General features: G+C 51.4%; 1 long non-coding RNA gene across 1 annotated transcript; it reads left to right on the plus strand.

Moving 5' to 3' along the window:
• Window positions 1–4,627, plus strand: LOC308178667. Its single transcript, XR_013939887.1, has 3 exons — window positions 1–884; window positions 1,624–3,391; window positions 3,699–4,627. It is a non-coding gene; the product is annotated as an uncharacterized lncRNA (long non-coding RNA).
• The last annotated feature ends 14,324 nt before the right edge of the window (window positions 4,628–18,951 follow it).

Raw genomic sequence — 18,951 nt, forward strand, 5'->3', positions numbered from 1 at the left:
GGAAGGGGGGGAGGCGGGCGAAGGGAAAAACTGCACCACTAGCAGGGTCATTCGTTCAGGGGTACGTGAATGCAGGAGGGAATTGGTGTTGTTGAAGCTTCCCAAAAGGCAATTCTGCGGAGGAGCGATGGTCGGGAGGAAATTGATTCCCTTCGAGGGATGCTGCGGGCAGCTCGGCTGCAGGGGCACCAGGGTGGGCACAGCCGGGGGCTGGTGGGCTTTGGGGTTTGGTGGGCTTTGGGGTTTGGTGGGCTTTGGGGTTTGGTGGGCTTCGCCATTGCCAGGAGGCACTGCCCAAAAATTGTGTCTGTGTCTGGCTCCACGGCAAATACAACCTCGACTGCAGAGGGAGGGTTTTGTCAGAGAGGAGAAGCGTGATGACAAGATGCTGTTGGTGTTAGCAGGGCTTCCTCTGCCTCTGGCAGCAGAAGCGGTGTATGGGAAAAATAAGGGCCTAATTCAAGACGCGTGTAAGTGTACTTCGGGCATGCAGCGTGTATGTGCCTGCATCATTCCTGACAAACCTCCCCAAAAGAGAAGCTGGAGCTAGCTATTTATGCCAAAGTGCACGACGAGTTTTGTCGGGGGGAATGACCGCCGAGGGAGGCCTGGAAACTCATCTGCTGCGGAGCTCAGCCTGCTGCTGTGGTTTAAAGGTCACGGTGGTTACCAGAAAAAGGGGCTGGCGTGTGTTGGGAAGAGGGTTTGGCTGCTCTCGCTTCCCTGGTCTCTATTAACCCTTGGAGAATGCAGGAGTGAGCAGCTCGTGGTCTTATTTCTAGCAAGGCAGGTCCATCAAGGTGCTTGGGCACCTTTCTCTATCGTGGTGTTTTTAAAGCAAGTCCTGTAAACCTTCAGAGCTTCCTTCAAGCAGAGCAGCCAAGGTGAGAGCTTCCTCCTTTTGGTCCACGTTCACCAAAAAGGATTCACACAGTTTGCAGCTTGGAGCGTGCCTCTCAGCTGCCAGGAAGGTTGCTGGGTTGATGGTCCTGCGCAAAAATGGCAGATCTGGAGCACATTCAGAAGCTGGATGGCTCCAGCACTGTGTACTCACCCCCCAGCAGGAGTGGGAATACCCCAGTGAAATAAAGCATTGCAGCCCTGTAGTGCCAAACGTGTCCCTGAGTGATGATTCTGCTGTACCAGACCAACACTACAGCACCAGAAATCTTCATTTTCCACCCCAAAGAGAGCAGTGAGGCTGTTTTCCTTGGACTGACACCTGCCTGGTGCTGATTTAGAGGGCTGGCTGCCGAGCGGGGTCACTGATGCTGAGCTGAGGCCATAAAAGCAGCCAGCAGCAGGCGCGGGTGCTCGGGCTGGGAGGGCTGAACTGCTCAGCCTGGGGCTGATTTACAGCCCCGCACCCAGCCTGGGCCGGGGGCTGTGATTATTTCCCAGCCGGACGCACAAGCCAATTGCTTCAAGAAGCTAAAATGCTCTTCAAAATTTATGAGGAAAATGACGGCTTGTTGAATACATGATGTAGCGAGATGTAGTTTTACATTAACTTAAGAGGCATTTATGGGGCAATATTCATCTTCTCTGTATTATGGCAAGTATAATATGAGAGGATGCTATGTCATGGGGATATGAGACCTGACAGATTCGATGTGCACACAGGGAGACCATGATGAAACAGAAAAAGGCAGAAGGAGCCAGAGCTGCAGACTGAATGCGGATGGGAACTGGAGCTGCCACCCACATCCTCCACGTGCAGAAGCTGAAATTGCTCCACTACCTCTGCAGAGCCACGTGGGCATCCCCCAGCTGATGTGAACTAGCCCTAAAGATCCCCTCGTAGCTCAAAGCCAAGCCCAACTCAGCAAGCGTGCTGCGAAGCTGCTCAGCTTTGTGTGGGTCAGCAGAGAAGTGGCCGAGGGCACCCTGCGGATCCTTGTCCAGGCAGCACCGGGGGCTTGGACCACTGCAAATGAGCTACGCATGTGATACAAAGAATAATTGTTTCTAATAATATTCTTCCTAAAGGTTGGACTTTGCCATGCAAGTGCACAGGCTGAAAAAGGTCTGCGTGGTCTTACAGAGGAAGCGACAGCCTCGCTTGGGGCCGTGGCAGAAAGCGTGTATAGCGCTGTTCCCCAAACAGAGCTGGGTATCAGAGCCCCTCCAGGAGGCAAACCCAGCGCTGCTCTTCTCCCCTGAGCATACACATCAGGCCAAACTCTCCAGCTGCTCCAAAGCAAGCCTTCCCCATTCCCTACAGCCATGTAAAACCATAGCTGAAGTAATTCCCAAATGATTTCTGTCCCCTGCCTTTAGCTGCAGGTGCAATTTTGCACTTGAAACTGTTTGAGTTGGTAACAGAGACCAAGTTTCTATCTGAAGGGAGCTGTGGATTAAAGCAGTGCCTGTGGTGTCCTGAGCTCGGGGAGGACCCTGGGATGCTTCCTGGGGAGGGAACAAGGCACGGTGGGTCTTTGGGTGGCTGAATGCAGCTGCACGTGGTGCAGGGAAGGCACAGTTCCCTGCCCCTGGGGATACGGGGCCAGCAGCACCTGGGCTTGCACCGGGTTAATGCAGAGCAGGGCACCCACCACGCAGAGCAGGGTTGCAGCAACATTTGTGGAGAGCCAGACCTTGCTCCTTGAGTGCTGTGAGCACCAGGTGGTGTCACTAGCAAAAATAAAACCAAAAGGTGGTGGAGCAACTCCATTGCCCTGCCTTGATAGCTGGGGACCGGAGCAGCAGCGACCAAGAGCAGCGCAGGGCTGCCTGGAGGAGTCTTGGAGGTTTCCAGGAGCTGCAGCAGCCCCAGGGAGATGGGCCGAGGCTGGAGGAGAAGCCTGGAGAGGTCTTTGGCAGAGGAAAGGTTGCAGAAGCTGTGCTGAAAGGCAGGAGAACAGGATGATGTGTAACACCCATTACATCGAGGAGAAATTAAAGGGATTGATTGATATCAATTATCAGGTGCAATTTGTTGCTGCACAATTGACATGTTAATCACCTCCTTGCTGCATTTCAGCATGGCAAGATTTTTTGACCAATTTGAAAGGTTTACAGCAACAATATGATGCTGATTTATCTCTCCTTAATAAAAAAGTGATCAACTGAAACCTGCATCCATCATTCTGTTTATCACTCATGGTGATTTATTAACTAATTATACTTACAGTGGGTCTTTTTCTATAAGTATGGATAACAGAGTGATGCAGTGTCAGTGCAAGTCATAAATAATGCCACAGTACAGTATGTTTAATACTTGCTCCTAAGACCAGCCTGTAACGAGATGCCTTGATTAAGGCAAGCAAATGGCTTCGTTTGTCTGATTTCGGGACGGGTCCTGACATTGCACACCGAGGAAACAAGTCCATTTCTCACGTTTCCAGCACCGGACATTGCACAAATGGCCTGACCGTGTGATTCAGATCAGGTAAAAATGCTCCTGGCTCGGCCGGTTTTTGTGGGCATTTGCAAACCCTCACCAGACCTCGTTGCACCCCCGAAGCTGGAGAGCAGCTTGGTGTTTCAAAGTGTGTTCTACAGAGCACGAACAACCCAAATGCAAGAAAAAGGAGTTCACTGTGGATAATAAAACAGCAGTAAGGAGCTGATAAATATCAAATTTCCCAGGAAAGGGGAAAAAAGGGGGGAGGGGGGTGCTTTTAAGTAACAAGGTACTAAGCCCCCATATCTGATCTTTCAGTTTTGTCTGCTGAAAACACTTTTTACATCTGCAGGCTATAGTTACTGGCTAATACAGATTCTGAGGATTTCTGCCTCGACAAAGATGTGGTCAGTGCCCTTGCCCTGCACAGGAGGATGAAGTGACTCTATCAAACAGCTCTACCTGGTGATCGTGTCCTCCCAAGGAGCAAACTCCTCGAATGACACTTCAGGCAGTTCTGTGCCGTGTTTCCAGGCTGCACAGCTGAGATGTCAGTGTGATCCTCCTTCCCTACAGAGGTATTACAAGGTGTTTCACCGAGGTGATGGCATTACCGGAGCAGTGCAGGAACAGGCTGGGCATTTTGGGGTCCTTTCCTAAGAAATCCCACAGAGCCCACTGACATTGTGAGATCTGAGCTGCAGAGCAATACAAGGCACCAAGCGCACAGGGCTGCTCAGCTCTGATGGCACTTTTCTTTTCCTAAAATCAATTGGAAAATAATTTGGGTACTTTCTCCAGCATTTTCGGCTTAAAACAGAAGCACCGTCTAAATTTCTCACCTTGATGCTTGCCCATAAGTGCATATGTAGAAGACATTTTTCCCCCTTCTGATCTTTTACTGAAAATAGAGTCTTTCTTAAAATAAATCCCATTATCTTAAAGGTTTTTTCTCCTCTTCATCTACCCCTGGATGAGGTCCGTGGTGAATATTCTGGGCCTGAACTCCCTTAGCCTTGTTTTACATAGGTATTTTTGGCACTGATGTTCTCTGTATTAAGAACCACATGTAAATGTAACAAACTGGCTATTTCCCATCACCCTGGGACCCTGCTGCCAGCCCTGCCAGTGACTCACTCTGGACTTGTCTCTCTTTGCTTTCTACTCTGAAAATATCAGATGTAGCACATATATTCTTTGGGAGAGAGCATCTTATTTTGTCTGGACATCTGAGAGATCTCGAACTAAGCCTCTGTTGTTGTTTTACTTGATTTTTTGTTTCTCCACCCCAGTACTACACAGCTGCGTGGTGAGTACAGCTCCCTTGCCAGTGCAATGCAGCCCCCTCTGGCACCGAGCAGCACGCAGCAGCAGCACGTTGCCACATCGCAGCGTGTTGCAGGAGGCCGGACATCGCCGCTGCCCTGTCCTGGGTCAGGAGTGTGGAGGGAGGGGGAATGTAGGTGGACGGCGTGTGATTAATGCTTTAACAGCAGCATCTCTTACCAAGAAAGAACACTCAAAACAGCAGTGAATAACGAACTTATTGCACAAGTAATAGTTCAGATGCAAGGCAGAAATGATGAAAAAAAAATCCTTGTTTGGAAATGTTTTAGCGTGGTTTATCAGCACCAGCGCTGCTGTGCAAGGCGTGCAGCTGCGGAGATGCTGCAAAAATTACCTTACCTCCTCCTGGGGGAGCAAACAGCGACAGAGCCATAATTCATAGGGGGCCGGCAGTGCTCAATAATTAGGGCATCATTTACACTGAGCAGGTTTGGGGCAGGACAAGAAAGAGGCACTTTGGGTTGTTCTCCTTCCCTGGATCTTGGAGGGGTGACGATGCTCTGGCAGGGCAGGGAGCGGGCGCCTTGTCCCATGTCACTGCTGTCGTCTGCCTGGGCTGCCAAGGTGCAGGGCGGCAGGAGGGCGGTGTGACAGCCACCAGCAGGGGTGGCAGGATTGTCCCCTGCCCCAAGACCCCCCTGACCCCACCGGGGCAGCCACAGCAAAGGAGTTAGATTTACCTGCCTCGCAAGGAAGAGGCTTGCAAGGGAGGGGGCAGGAAAAAAATTACTTAGCTTCATCTTTCTCCCATTTTAGAAAAATTAATTTCTGAGAACCCTTTATACAGTTTCCCTGTTCCTGGTCCCTAAATCAGGCAGCCTGACAGCCCGTCCAGGGCTATTTATGGGCTCGCTGGCGGGGCCCAGCCTGAGCGAGCCGGGCTCCATCTGCAGACCAAGAGTGCCATCTTCTGGGGGTCTGCAGCCGTGGTCCCGGGCTCTCCCCCGTGGTCGTGCCATAAATCTCGGTGCAGAGAGGAGTTTCGGTACAATGGGCCTCGTTTTTCGGACTCCCACCGTTGTGCACCGAAGTTTCTGCCGGCTGTGGGGGCAGCGCCGTGCCCCTCGCCTTCCTGGGGGAAACTGAGGCAGGGAGGTGGGAAGGGGGTTCGGCTTCGCTGCCCTCCCTTGGGTGCATGAGGGGCCTGTGCAGCCTCTGAGACACCCAACAGCCCCCCATGGGGTCGTACCCCAGACCTGTGCTTGTTTTCAAGCTCTTCTCAGCACTGAGAAAACAGGGGCCTTCCTTTTCTTTCCTTTTTTAAAGGAAAAATGATTTTACTTTTGTAAAGGCTTAGTCCTAGAAACACGTGCCATAAAATATCCCTGGAATATCACAAGCTCCTAGCCCAATCCCAAGGGAGGACAACCTCAGAATAAACCTTTTGCTTAAAACTAAGGAGACGCCCCAGCCGGAGCAGCGAGCTGTAGGGCTGCAGATGGAAGGGGGTCAAAGCACTGCCGGAACAGAGGTGGAGGCAATAATCTGGGGATTGTGCCCCTCTGGCAGAGGTTTCCAAGCCTTTGGTTTCTTTTTCTGTAAAACTCCTCACAGCTTTTTGCCGAGGTTTGATTTCTGTGGGTGGGAAGGGCAGCAAGCGGCTCTGCCCGTGCCAGCCCCATGAGAAGCCGAAGAAATGCCCTTTTCAGCCAGCGTGGACTTGTTTGAATGCTGTGGGGGGATTCCTGCAGCTAAAGGTGGAGCAGGAGCTTCCCTGGTGCCCAGCGCTGCTAAGCCCAAGTGGGAAGAGCAGACGTGTCCGGGTGACGGGGTGTCAGAAAATAGTGCCCCTTGGTAGCGCAGCCCCTATAGCGGTGTGCTTTGGGTCCAGCCCATGCAGGGGCAGGTAGGGCAGGCAGCAGCATGCAGGCAGTCCAGCAGTGTGCTGTGTGTGGAGCAGCGCGCAGGGCACGCAGCACCATGCCGTGCCGGCAGCGGTGCGGTGCTGTGCAGCTGTGCATGCCCGGTGCAGGATCCTTGCAGCGGTGCAGGACCCGTGCAGGATCCGTGCAGGATCCGTGCAGGATCCATCCCTGCCAGCCCTGCGCCACGAGGTGGTGCTCGGCGCCGCCGGGCTTTCTCCTCCTGCTCGGGGATTTCTCCCTGTCGGAGGCTCGGAAGGAGGCCTGGACACAGCCCCGCTCCCCGCTCGGCCTCTCGCCTTTACGCTGGCCCTGGGCGTTTCTGCCAGCTGACGGCTCCTGCAAGAGCGTGGGGAGGCAAGAAAGCAGCCGCACAGTGATGCAGGGTCCGTGGGGATGGTATTGCTTCAGCAAGGGCTTCCACTGCAAACCCCGTGCGTCTGAGGAATCTGACTGTAAATACGGCCGGAGAAGTTCTCTGGAGGCTGTGTCACTCCTTGGGGCGGATCAGCAGGATCAGCTCTCTGCTCCTGAGCACTCTTTTCCCCAACCTGACAGCGACCCCCCCAGTACCAGTCCTCAGCCTCCCTCAGCATCAGTTCTGTCACTTCACTGCCTTCAGTGGAAGTCCGTCAGAAGGAATTTCGGCAAAGTCTCTGGACCCTGTGGATCTGTCAGGTCTCAGTGTCAGAGTAAAAGGGCAGGCAGCTGGAGAGCAGAAGGTAGGAGGAGATGGGAGTGGTGTAGCACCCCATAAATCGTGTCCTGGTGGTCAGAGCAGGTAGCACCCATCCGCCACCACATCAGCACAACAGAAAACATGGGAAGTTGCAGCCTGGTGTTTTTTGTTTTGTTTTGTTTTGTTTTGTTTTTCTCCCAAATGAGAAGTGGGAAACTCCAGCTCGTATCCCGTTGGCCTCCGGAGCAGCTGATTTAAGCCATGTTTGAAAAACAAGCGTGTGTAGTCGAAGCTGAACGGAGCTGAGCAGCTCTGCTCTGCAAACAGATTTCAGACTGACCTGTGTTGTATTTTTGATAGACGTATACATAAAGCTGGGGCCACATCATGGCTACGGGGGATGGAGCTTGGGGACTTAGAGCTTGAAGAGAGCAGGGGTGAGCTGAGCAGATCATTGGTACCTAGGGCAATGGTTTTCAAAGGAAATAGCAGGCGTTACTGTTCAAAATCCCCTGCAGCCGAGTTGAATATCTGACTTCATTAGGCTCTGTTTGTAAATATTTTCTTGTGTGGTGAAAATACACAGTTATAAAGCTGAATCTCAAAATGCTGGGACAATTGTATGGGAAAAAAAAAATAAATCTTACCAAGTGCACCTGGACTGTTGCTGACTTTCAGTCAAAACAGCTGAACTTCAGGCGGGTCTGGAGTGAGCCCAGAGTTCCCATCCCCTGGGTGCTGGAGCAGAGGGAATGGCACCTACCAAATCCAGTCCACCTGTGGCCCAAGCGCATCCTGACCAAACGCTGCCTGGAAGCAGGCAGGGCTCGCTGCGAAATGACTCCAGTGATGGCTGCAGGGGAGCTGGGATGAAACTTGGTGCAGTTTTCGGAAGAATGATTGCCGCCAATAATACCATAGGCAAGATTTCAGAACAAAGGCTTTTTCTCATGAGTTAGCAAAAGCAATGCTAGCTATTCGCGATTTATGCCTCCCTTATAAATTACATTTTAAGACTAGGATTCTGTGTCATCAGAAAAGATGCATTTTATTTTTATATAGCGTCTTTAACACACACTTAAGGAGAATGATAGTAGTGTCAGGGGCCCAGGGTGATTTTTTTTTTCTTTTTTCTTTTTTCCTTTTTTTTTTTTTCACAGAAGGGTTTCAGCCTATGAAGTTGGAAGTAGCGGGCTACGGTGGAGCTGCCAGTGACAGATTTAAGGGAAGGGGAAGAGGCAGAGATCAGCACGACGGGCACGGTACAAAGAGATTGTGCATGTGTGGAAAGAGGATCCCATGGGAAATCCATGGCAGATCTGACCCGTGGAGACGTGTCAGGTCCCATGTGCAGATCAGAACGGCCCCTAACGTGGCGTCCCACGTAACTGGCTCCACGCGTCCTCTCCCTGCCCAGCCCATCACGCAGCTACAGTTGGGAAGAGCTTGAGGGTCAAGCCGTGTTCGGGTACCTGTGGCTGCATCGCTGTGGGGTTGTGACATTCCCACAGGCAGGATCTGCCTCAATGCAGGACGTGGTCATTACCTCTGCCACCGTGAACTGTGCAAATCTTGGGTCATGCGGGGCCCTGGCCCATCTCCACAGCGGCTCTTGGAGTTTTCTACGGCTTGTGGCTCTACGTGGTGTAAGAGCTGCTGCTTTTGTGGGTTTAGGGATTGTTCTTAGAACACTAATATGTCATAGAGTATGTCCTGCTGGTTTAGGAACTGGGAAGCAACAGGCTAGGCATGTTCAAAAATGAGAGTGCTCTTTTATGCTGCAATGCCAGCCCTGTGATGCAGTCGCTGGGAATTTGTAGCAACATAGTTCAACACCTTTTCATCCCCAAAGTTTCCAAGATGATTCAAAAAAGTGAGGAATTCATTGAGTGGCGATACATTCACTCAACAGCTGTATTTTCCTCCTGTCCCTCTCAAAGTTTGCCCTTACAAAGCAGCATGCGACCATTAGAGGACTTTTTCTAACCACGTAGCGTCGGTTGCTGACTAGCGGTCCCTCAGCAGACACAGCCCTGACTTTTGCATGATGCTGCCTCCCAAGGTACATATATATAAATATATATATAGTTAATTGGATCCCCAGGGCTGCTGCCTTTCTATCCACAGCCCACAGGGAGCCACAGGGAGGTAGCACCAGGGCAAGCATGGACGCAGGTATCGGCCTGCTCCTTCCTCCCGAGGGGCTGAACCTCCCCTGGGCTCATAGAATCACAGAATCACAAAGGTTGGAAAAGAGCTCCAAGGTCACCTGGTCCAACCGTCCCCCTACCACCAATGTCACCACTAAACCATGTCCCTAAGCACCACGTCCAACCTTCCCTTGAACACCCCCAGGGACGGTGACGCCACCACCTCCCTGGGCAACCCGTCCCAATGCCTGACTGCTCTTTCTGAGAAGAAATGTCTCCTCATTTCCAACCTGAACCTCCCCTGGTGCAACTTGAGGCCATTCCTTCCAGTCCTATCACTAGTTACCTGCGAGAAGAGGCCGACCCCCAGCTCCCCACACCTTCCTTTCAGGTAGCTGTAGAGAGCAATGAGGTCTCCCCTGAGCCTCCTCTTCCACAGACTAAACAACCCCAGTTCCCTCAGCCCTCACAGGACTCACAGCCCTCACAGTTCCTCACAGGACTTGTGTCCCAGACCCTTCACCACCTTCACCAGGAAGGATCCTTCACCAGGAGCAGCTCCGCACCCCGCTGCAGAGGAGAGGGCTTGCGGAAGGTCCACAGCTCCACAGCTCCCTTCCCAAAAGAACTGTTGCGAGACGGATTTGCAGAGATTTGGTTTTTTAAACTTTTCCTGCCTGTGCGGCAGGTTAAAGAGCTCTGAAATGGAAGGATGGGAGAACAGCATAGTGGGTCATCTCCATGGGAACGTCACGGGAAGATTGATAAATGCCCCGAGAGGCGGGTGCACGTATTAGCAAGTTCCAGATCCTTTCCTGCAGCATTTTAATTTATTTTCTTTTTCCTGCTGAGGAGGAAGAAAAAGAGTGTTTTCAAGGAGGAGTGAATGTGACCATCTGAAACAAAGAAGACCGCGGCCCTTCCCTGCAGCAGGCCTCTGATGCCGCGTCGGAGCGAGCGTGAGGGCCATCAGCTCGGCGTGGTGCCAGGCCCGGGCTCTGCACCACGCTGCTGTGTCGTGGCAGCGACCTGGAGGATCAGAGGAGGAGGCCAGATCATCTCCACCGGCCTCCATTTGTGTGGGAGCCACTCGAGAGCCCTGCTCTGCCTGGCCAGCGCTGAGGATGGCCAAAGCCACCACACTGAGAGTGATGCTGGGCTGGGGACAAGGCCTTTGATCTGCTGGAGCCAAGAATGAGAGGTGCATGACCTGAAACAGCCCCCTGCGATCTCCTGCTTGTTACTCTCCCAAAAGCACATCACCCCGGGAGAAATCCGAGGCTTCGTTTCTGAGACCCAAGGTCTTTTCATGTGCAGCACCAACTGCACCTACTCAGGCCACACGTGTTGCTCACCTGAGGCCCTCCTGCCGCTGCCATGAGTTTTTGGGCACAGGGGAGCCCGGCAGGTCTCCTAGAAAACCATGTTTTAGCTCAGCTTTCAGGGCTGCAGTTGTCCTCTTGTCCTGTGTCTGCTCAGCACCCAGCAAGGAAGATCCCTGGCTGTGACAGCCCAGCTCCTGTGGGCATTACTCCAAACTTACCAGTAACAAGAATAGTTTAAAATATTCTGAAAAAAACTGCTCTCAGCTATATAGTAGTTAGTCATTAATAAATCACAACACTCAGGAGGAACTTCAGTGTTGCAAAGTCGATTTTAAGAGCCTAAGTGGAAGTACGTGGGTGCACAAAGGGAGCTGTACAGGTGGAGGATGTCTGGCTCGTGCCACCACAATTCGTTTGCCAGGAGGGAAACTTGGATGGCCGACCCCTGCGGGGCAGGGGATCAGCTTCAGCATCCCCGCGCGCGGCAGGATCACAGAGGGAAGAGCTCAAGGTGTGCATTTACAATAACAGCAATAACACTGATGTCCCCTGGGTGACATTTCAAATGCAAAGAGCAAAAATCTCGGTTCCTGTTATAACTTTGTTTCTGCTGTAAACAAACCCAAGCAAAGGCCTCGAGCTGCCCGCAGCGGAGCTGTGACTCGCTGTTTATTTTCATTCCTGGTCCGAGTGGTCGAGGACTCAGCCACGAGCCGAGGAAGGGGGATGAGGAGCAGTGCCTGAAGAGATGCACCCGCAGAGGCGTTTCCCAGGTGCTGACCCAGCATCAGGCATGTGAAGAAGAGGATGACAGCAGCTATGTATGGCAAGGCCAATAATTAACCCAGCTTCCAGGATGTTCATCGGAGCCCAGGGCTTGTGACAATGGAGAGCCCACGAGCCCACCCCAGCTCTGCCCTGGGCTACAGCTCCATCGGACGTACCGTGCATGGGAAAAGTTTGCAGCATGGAGCCGACAGAAAAGATTTCTTGCAGTTTTGATTTCAGTCAGTCTTAACAGTTGTTCTTCACCAGCAATATCTGATTGCACCCCCTCTCTCTTCCTGCGTTAATAGGCGCAGCTTCTTATCTTCCTTTCAAAGATGCAGCCGTGCATTAGCTGGCACATTTTGTCGCCTTTGCACACAGAGACATGTAACTACTACGGGCATATTTTTATCTAAAACATTAATCTCATTCCACCTTTATTTTTTAGTTAGAAACGTGCTTGAAGGAGAGCAGGATGGGGATGCAGCAATGCGGCTCTGTCACCGGGGCTGGGTGAACACGGTGCCACAGTGCTTCCCTTGTCCCATACACACAGCAGCCTCCGCACACACAGCCCAGGAGTTTTCTGCCAATTCTGAATCACCTCTGTTAATCACTTTATTAATTGCAAAAATAAGCCCTTACTCTGTATCACTTGGTTTCAGATTTTGGCTAGCTGTGGGAAAGATTGGCAGCCAGGGCACAGAGGCTGGATTTATGGGCACAGGGCACAGAGAGGTAACACTTATTTGGGCCATGCTCCCAGAAGCTTTTAAACCAAGGCAGAGCTCTTAAAGACACATTTATTTTTTTGCAGCCAAGGGGTTGTCTGAGAATGAAACTGATGATTTTAAAAAACAAAAATGAAAAAAAAAAAAAGAGAATTGAAACTGTGTAGGCTATTTTCAACCACCAAGATGAATGAAATGTGAAAAAATAAAAGAGGTTGCAAGTTCTGAATTCTAAAAATGATCAGTCTGAAAGCAAGAAAATCCAAGCAGGTGCCCTCAGCTCCAAGCACTGGCAAGGCAGGCGTTTCTGACATTTGATACCAGGAGCTTTCAGCAGTCACACGTGGAACACCACGGATCTGCTCTGCAGGGCTCTTTAATGACCAGAGGAGACGCGCGACACGCGTGCGCTGGCTGCTCTGCGCTTGCTGATTATTCCTGGCTCCAAAGCCCTGCCTGCTCAGCCCTGTGCCCCCTGCACGTCCTGACCGTGGTCCCCCAGCCTTCGCTAGTCCTGGTGACTTGGCTGCGGCCACGAAGGGCCATCGGGGAGAGTGGGGCTCGGGGTTCCCTTCTGAAAAATGAACGTGGGGAGAGCTGAGCTGGCTCTGCACTGAGGTCCCTGCAACACCGCCCTAGAGCAGGCAGAGGGCTGGTGATAAATCAGGTCGCAAAGCCTCAGCGCTGAGCTGCAGCTGCTCAGCTGCAGAGCCTCTCTCCCAGCCATGCTCCTGAGCACGTCTGCTGGGACTTCTGCAATCCAGATGTTTGCAGCGAGCAGCTCCTATCTATCGCCCCCCGTCGCCCGAAAGCTGATCGCATCCAGATCCTTCCATCGGGCAGCAGTGCTAGGAGCCAGCAAAGCCCCTTCCAGCACAAAGGCAATGCTAATGCGAGGCCGGGGCCCCAGAGGTCAGGGCACCGAGGGCTGCAGAGATTTCCAGCCGGCTGCACTTGTATTCGGGGCATCTCCTGCCTTTGTCGGTGACTCTGACCGTCAGCTGCTCCAAGGAAAGGGGCAGCTGCCCTTGGGACATGGAGCAAGGGACATGCTGGTGTGACTCTGCCAGTCGCCACCTCCCTCCCTGCTGCCCCAGCTGCCCTAGGGCAGGAGGGGCAGAGGATTCACAGCAAGCGGGGTTTGCACCCTGGGGAAATGGTGAAGTGAGGCAAGCAGCAGAAAGCACCCGTTCAGGAACACCCCCAACCTCTCTAATGCCTGAAAATGGGCTCAGCTTGACAAAAACTGCCCAGGCTTAGTGAAGGACACCAGACTTTGAAATCTCACCCACTGGGCAAGGAGCTGCAATTCATCCTGGTGAGATTACCCTGGTCAAAATAGGAATAGAATGAAGGAAAAAGGGCAAAAGCACCTTCTTGCCAATAAATTTCAGTTCGTGCTCAGGGGCCAGCAAATATCCTTCCCTAACTGAAGCAGAAAATATCTCTGCCTGCTCTGCTGCTCCTGCCCCCAGACCTGCCTCTCCTCTCTCTTGCTCATGGCAATTTGGGTCGGTGCTATTCAGCTGCATTATATTTAAATTACTGGCCAAGCGATTGCATTGCATGGTCTTAAGCAATATAACCACATCCTGACTGCCCCCAGGGTGCCTGTAGCAGTGTGTATGTGCTGACGGTATGGATGCTTCTTGCCCTGGTGACTGCACAGACACACAAAGAGGGCGGCTGGGGCTTCCAGAGGCGTTGCTGAAGTTTATTAGCTTTTATAACGGCCAGGAAAATAATTGGATCTCAGACACATGCCTGTAATTTGGTACAAAGGAGAAAAAAAAAATGAGGCCAGGTGAGGTGTAAATCAGAAGTAACTCCAGAGCTGCTGGTGCAGTCAGAGCAGAGCAGGGTGAGCCAGAGCACAGCAGGACCCAGGACACGGTGGGCTTTGGGCAGGGTCTGTATGGGATGCGGTTTCGCAGCGCGGTTGATGTCCGAGTGCTGGGCTGGGTGCTGCTCCCTGCTGTGCCTGGGAGCAGTACCTGCACCCCTGCCTCCAAAGCAACCCAGCCCATCGCTCCTGCCTGTCCTGCTGGCAAAGCCCCCTGCTCTTCCTCACCCTGCCATTGCCCCCAGACCCCGATGGGCTCACATCCGTGGCCTCACAGAGCTCAGCACCTCTCCATCCCCATGCGCCGAGGGCGGGCGTTCCCATGGGATCCCCCCAGGCAGCGGAGAGGGGTGCCGTTGGAGGCAGCGCACTGGCGGTCAGGCCAGAGGCGGCACTGCCAACTCTTCTGGATCATGAGTCAGGAGCTGCCAGTGCCAGGTGGCCGCACCGTTACGTGACACATCCTGCACCCCAGCATCTCGTGTGCCCCAGCTCTGCCCACATGCCTGGGAAAACCCGTCCAACCCCTCTCTGAGCCATGTTGGGCCCATTAGCATCAAGTCACGCAGGAGACCTTCTATTTATTCCTTCTGATCTAGCTTGCTCTCAGCACGATCACCAAAAACCGGTTCCCAGGACTGCAGGGGCTGTGGTTTTTGTGGGCAGTGTGGGTGGAAATCGCTGTGCCGTGCTGAATTCGGATGCACCCCCCTGGTGAAGGGCTTAGGAAGTACCTGCTGTCTGTGCCGCAGGTGCTGCCAGCACCTCGGGGCTGCGTGGAGAGAGGCTCGGATGCTGCCGACCTGAGAGCAGAAGCACTGATCCTGCCCCCGGCTGCCTGTATCCATGCCACGTTACGCTCCTGGTTTCCCACGCAAGCACTGGGGTCTGCTCGCGCAGAGCTTCTTGCAGATGACCAAACCAGTAACAAAAAGGAAGCACCCTCATCACCGTCAGCAGCCTTAGATTAAATTAAACGGCAGTTCAGATAGCTGCTTACCCACGCTGCTGTGCTATCTCCATAGCATCAGAGCTCTCTAAAGCCGTGATTGTGTCTGTTTATCCCTTTCTATATAAATATAGATATAGATGTAGATGGCACCGATCCAAGACTCGATCCCTTGGGCGATCCCCTGGCTGGCTGCGGTCCGTGCTGCTCTGTGTTGCCTGCTCTTGTGGACCCGGGGGGCTGCTGGCGGTGGTCGGGGTCCAGGGGTTACCCCGCTGGAGTTCCTCCATCCACCTCTCCCTGGCTGCCTTGACACCGGACGTTACGGCACCTTCCCTCCTCGCAGCCTGCCTGCCCCACTCCGTATTTTGGTCCAGAAAAAAAAGGTCTGTTTTTAAAGAAATAGATGTTTTGCTGTTGTGTCGCGGGCTTTATTCATTTATTTTCTTTTTTTGGGGGGAATGGGAGGTGTAAGTCTGCAGTTGGGTTCATTTTTCTAAACCCAACAAGTAATTTCCCACTCGTTTCAGCCTCCTCTAGCATGAAGGTGTGCTCACATAAGGTATAATCACTGATCTAATTAAATTGATTTGCTACTGTGTTAAATCAGCGCAGCTATATTGAGCAGATTGGCTCTAGGTTTCTATTCTGCCTCATCATAAAAATCTTAATAATGTCTTCAAGACATTAGAATTCCAGGAGAAAGTTACGCTTATTATTTAAAATTCAATCTTATTATTCCTGGGATGTAGATTTTTGAAAGGGGCTATGAAATCCTTGGGGCTGGCAATATTTGTCTTGATTTTCTTTTTTATGAAGATCTCTCCAGGACATGCAAACATTTATTAATGTTCCCAAAGGGTCTAAGGAGTTTATGAATCTAAAACTCACTGAAGGTGACAGCTCACTTTTAGAAATGATAATTAATATATATATATTAGTCCAATAAAAATCTCTTTATTTTAAAAATCTGTTTCATGATCGTTTTCATTCATGACTTGAGGTTTACTATTGTTTCCTTATGAAGTACCTTCTCTACCTCCTTCCTGACAAAGTTACTCCGAAGCAGTTATTTCCACTTGTGGTTCTGCAGGATTTCCTGATTACTCTTAAGATTTGGTAGCTGTGTTACAATGCTAACATTGCAAGCTATTTTAGGAAATATTTGTGTTCTAGCTAATATCAAGTTAAATTTCAGAAGAGCAATACAAATATTTTTAAATAGAGCTATCTATTTGGATAAAACGTACAAGTTTGATCAGAATCACTCCAAGAGTGGTCCGTTACTTTCCAGTTCAGGGTCGAAGAGCTGAAATAGCAGCTCACTGGATTTTCACACAGGTAGCGGCCTCAGCCCCATAATGGGACAGCACAAGGCTTAGACAGAAGCATCTCCCAACTCCCTTCATCCCAACGTGATGCAGTCTGCAGCCACCACATCCCACTGCAGCATCGCACCCAGGCAGCGTGCTCGTGCTGTTAGTCAGGCTGATGGGGTTAAACCTAATAAAAGCCCTGGCTCCGTTGAATCATCCTCAGCTGGTTAGCAGAGGATCCCACAGCTGCATTTCTCACCCCATCACCTGTGCCGGTAAGGAGGCTGCCAGCAGCACTTGTGGGATGAGGAGTTGGAGTGCGGCAGGGGTGGCAGTCAGTTTTTACAGCCCCAAAGCCAGGACTCCAGATGGGGACAGGCACGGGGTCTGCCCCCTGAGATATGGCACGGCAGAAACCCTCGAAGCTGCTGTGGGGAGCAGAGGGAGCTGAGATGCCCGTGGGGCCGGGGTGGCCCCCGAGCCAGCCCAGGGACTCGCCAGCAGCCCGGTGCACGCAGCAAGGTGCAGAGCTGCCACGCGGTCCTGCCAGCCCACCCGCTGCCACGTGAAAGCAGCAATTTGGTGAGCACGGAAGCTGCTAGCCATTAGCAGGGCCACCTGTCACCTCCTGGCTCGGGGATGAGCTATTTGCACACCTTTCAGGGTTTAAGCTCTGAACGCGCCTCTACTAGCCGAAACCCCTCTGGGAGCAAAGGGGATGTTCCTTGTGCTTTAGGGGCTCTCCTTGAGTTCTCTGGGATGAGATGAGGGCTGGACTCATCGCTGTCCCAAAGCCCCTGGGCCACAGTCTGTGGCACAAGTCTTGGGGTACAAGGGCCATGGCGCTCTGGTGTGCTGACATGCAGGAGGCTGTGAGCGTGGCGGAGGCTGGGAGAAGGGGGATTACGGGTGTAGAAGCAGGGCAGGGAGAGAGAAAGCACATAGGGGTTGGGGAAAAACATCTCGGTGGACTTAAAGGTGGGTCTGTGATGGTGCCAGCCTCGCTCTCTGCACCTGGGGCCTCACCAGGAGCCTCTGCTGAATTTTCAGCTCTCACTGCTGATCTGAGCAAAGCTTTCCAAGCCCCCATTTCAAAAGCGCTCCCCGGTGCGGCAGGGGCAGGCTCTGGGATGCATCTGGCCTGGTGTGCAGTGATGAGTATCAGAGCTCCCATCGATATTTTGGACGGTTTTCGGCTGCTCAGATCTCCTGGAGCTCAGCCCAGCATTCTTCACGTGGCGCAGCTCCAGAAATGGAAGCACTCCAAGTGAGCAGTTTCTTTCCCAAAATGGGGATTCTTCTTTCCTTTGGATGGAAAATACTACAGACAGGGGAAATATTATCTCATTGTACCATGGAGGAGCACCATTTATTAACTGTGGGTACCAGATTTAACTCGGAGTATTTTTAATAGCAGTTCTGATAGAAATAGAAACATTTGGACCCTTTCCTTGCAGTATCAGGAATCTGCATCACAGAATTATGTCACTATGTGAGAAATAGCGACCAAAATGGGTTGAGGGAGAAAATGAGGTGAAACCGGCTCGCCTAAATTCATGAGAAATTAATTGCAGGGGTACGGATTGTTCCTTACCTCAATTATACTTGCACCACAGTGCTCAAAAGGAGCCATCCTATTGCCTCCTACACTTGCCACGTGAAGCACGCGGCTTTTCTGAGGAATATGTGCACCCGACTGCATTCAGCATTAGGCAGCAGCAGCCACAATCACACAAAACATACCTGGACTTCGTGTGTGCTAACTGTCATGAGAAAATGAAGTGATTTATTCTTTAGATTATAATCCAAAATCTCTTCTTCCCATTCCATTTTTTTTATATTGTGTATAATATAGCCAACCTTTCTACCACTCATGGCTCCCTTAATCGTGGCAAATGAGGGCATAATAAATGTCAACTGATATCAGCTCTTATTTTGTAACAAATAATTTCCCAGGACATCTGCAAGCCTCTCCTATCCCAGGTGAAACTCAGTAATTAAGACTGACCTTTGCAAGCTCCCACTTACAATGGTATCTGCTGGTTCTGCTTAATTTGGTCCCCTGTCTTACATCTAAAACTGTGAATAATTGCTGTGGCTTATTAAAATGTAAAATAAAGAGCTTCCAAAGCATTCAACAGTACATAATAGGTACAAATGTTTTGAGCAGGTTCTCCTAATAAAAAGTGAGAGGGGAGCCGTACATCTGACTGCTCCTATTTCGTACAAGTGTCACTTTGTTCTAGTGACAGCAGGGTTCAAGGATTACGCTGGTCTGGAATCCTTCTCATCAGGCAGGTCTCTCTGGCTGTGAAAAAAACGTAGACTAGCAACGTAAGTACCCAAACCACAGCCTTTACAGCGGAGCTAAAACTCAGAAATCACAACGGGCTTCTGAAGATGGCATTTTAGGGTTTAAATCTGTTTTGTAACTGGTCTTTTGTTAGCTCTCCATTGGCAGAATGAACTCGTTTTGTATTCAGAAGCTTTTTGTATTATTTTTTTTCCCTAAAACATCAGTGCTAGAAACTTGTTAGAGGGAGCTGCAAAAGCTGAGATTCTTAAGAAGTAACATCATAGAAAACAAAATAAGCAAGCTTGAATATCTTGGGACTGCTAAAAAATGGGGAGAGTT

This window comes from Anser brachyrhynchus, assembly GCF_964034855.1.
Source record: "Anser brachyrhynchus genome assembly, chromosome: 16".
NCBI classification, from domain to species: domain Eukaryota; kingdom Metazoa; phylum Chordata; class Aves; order Anseriformes; family Anatidae; genus Anser; species Anser brachyrhynchus.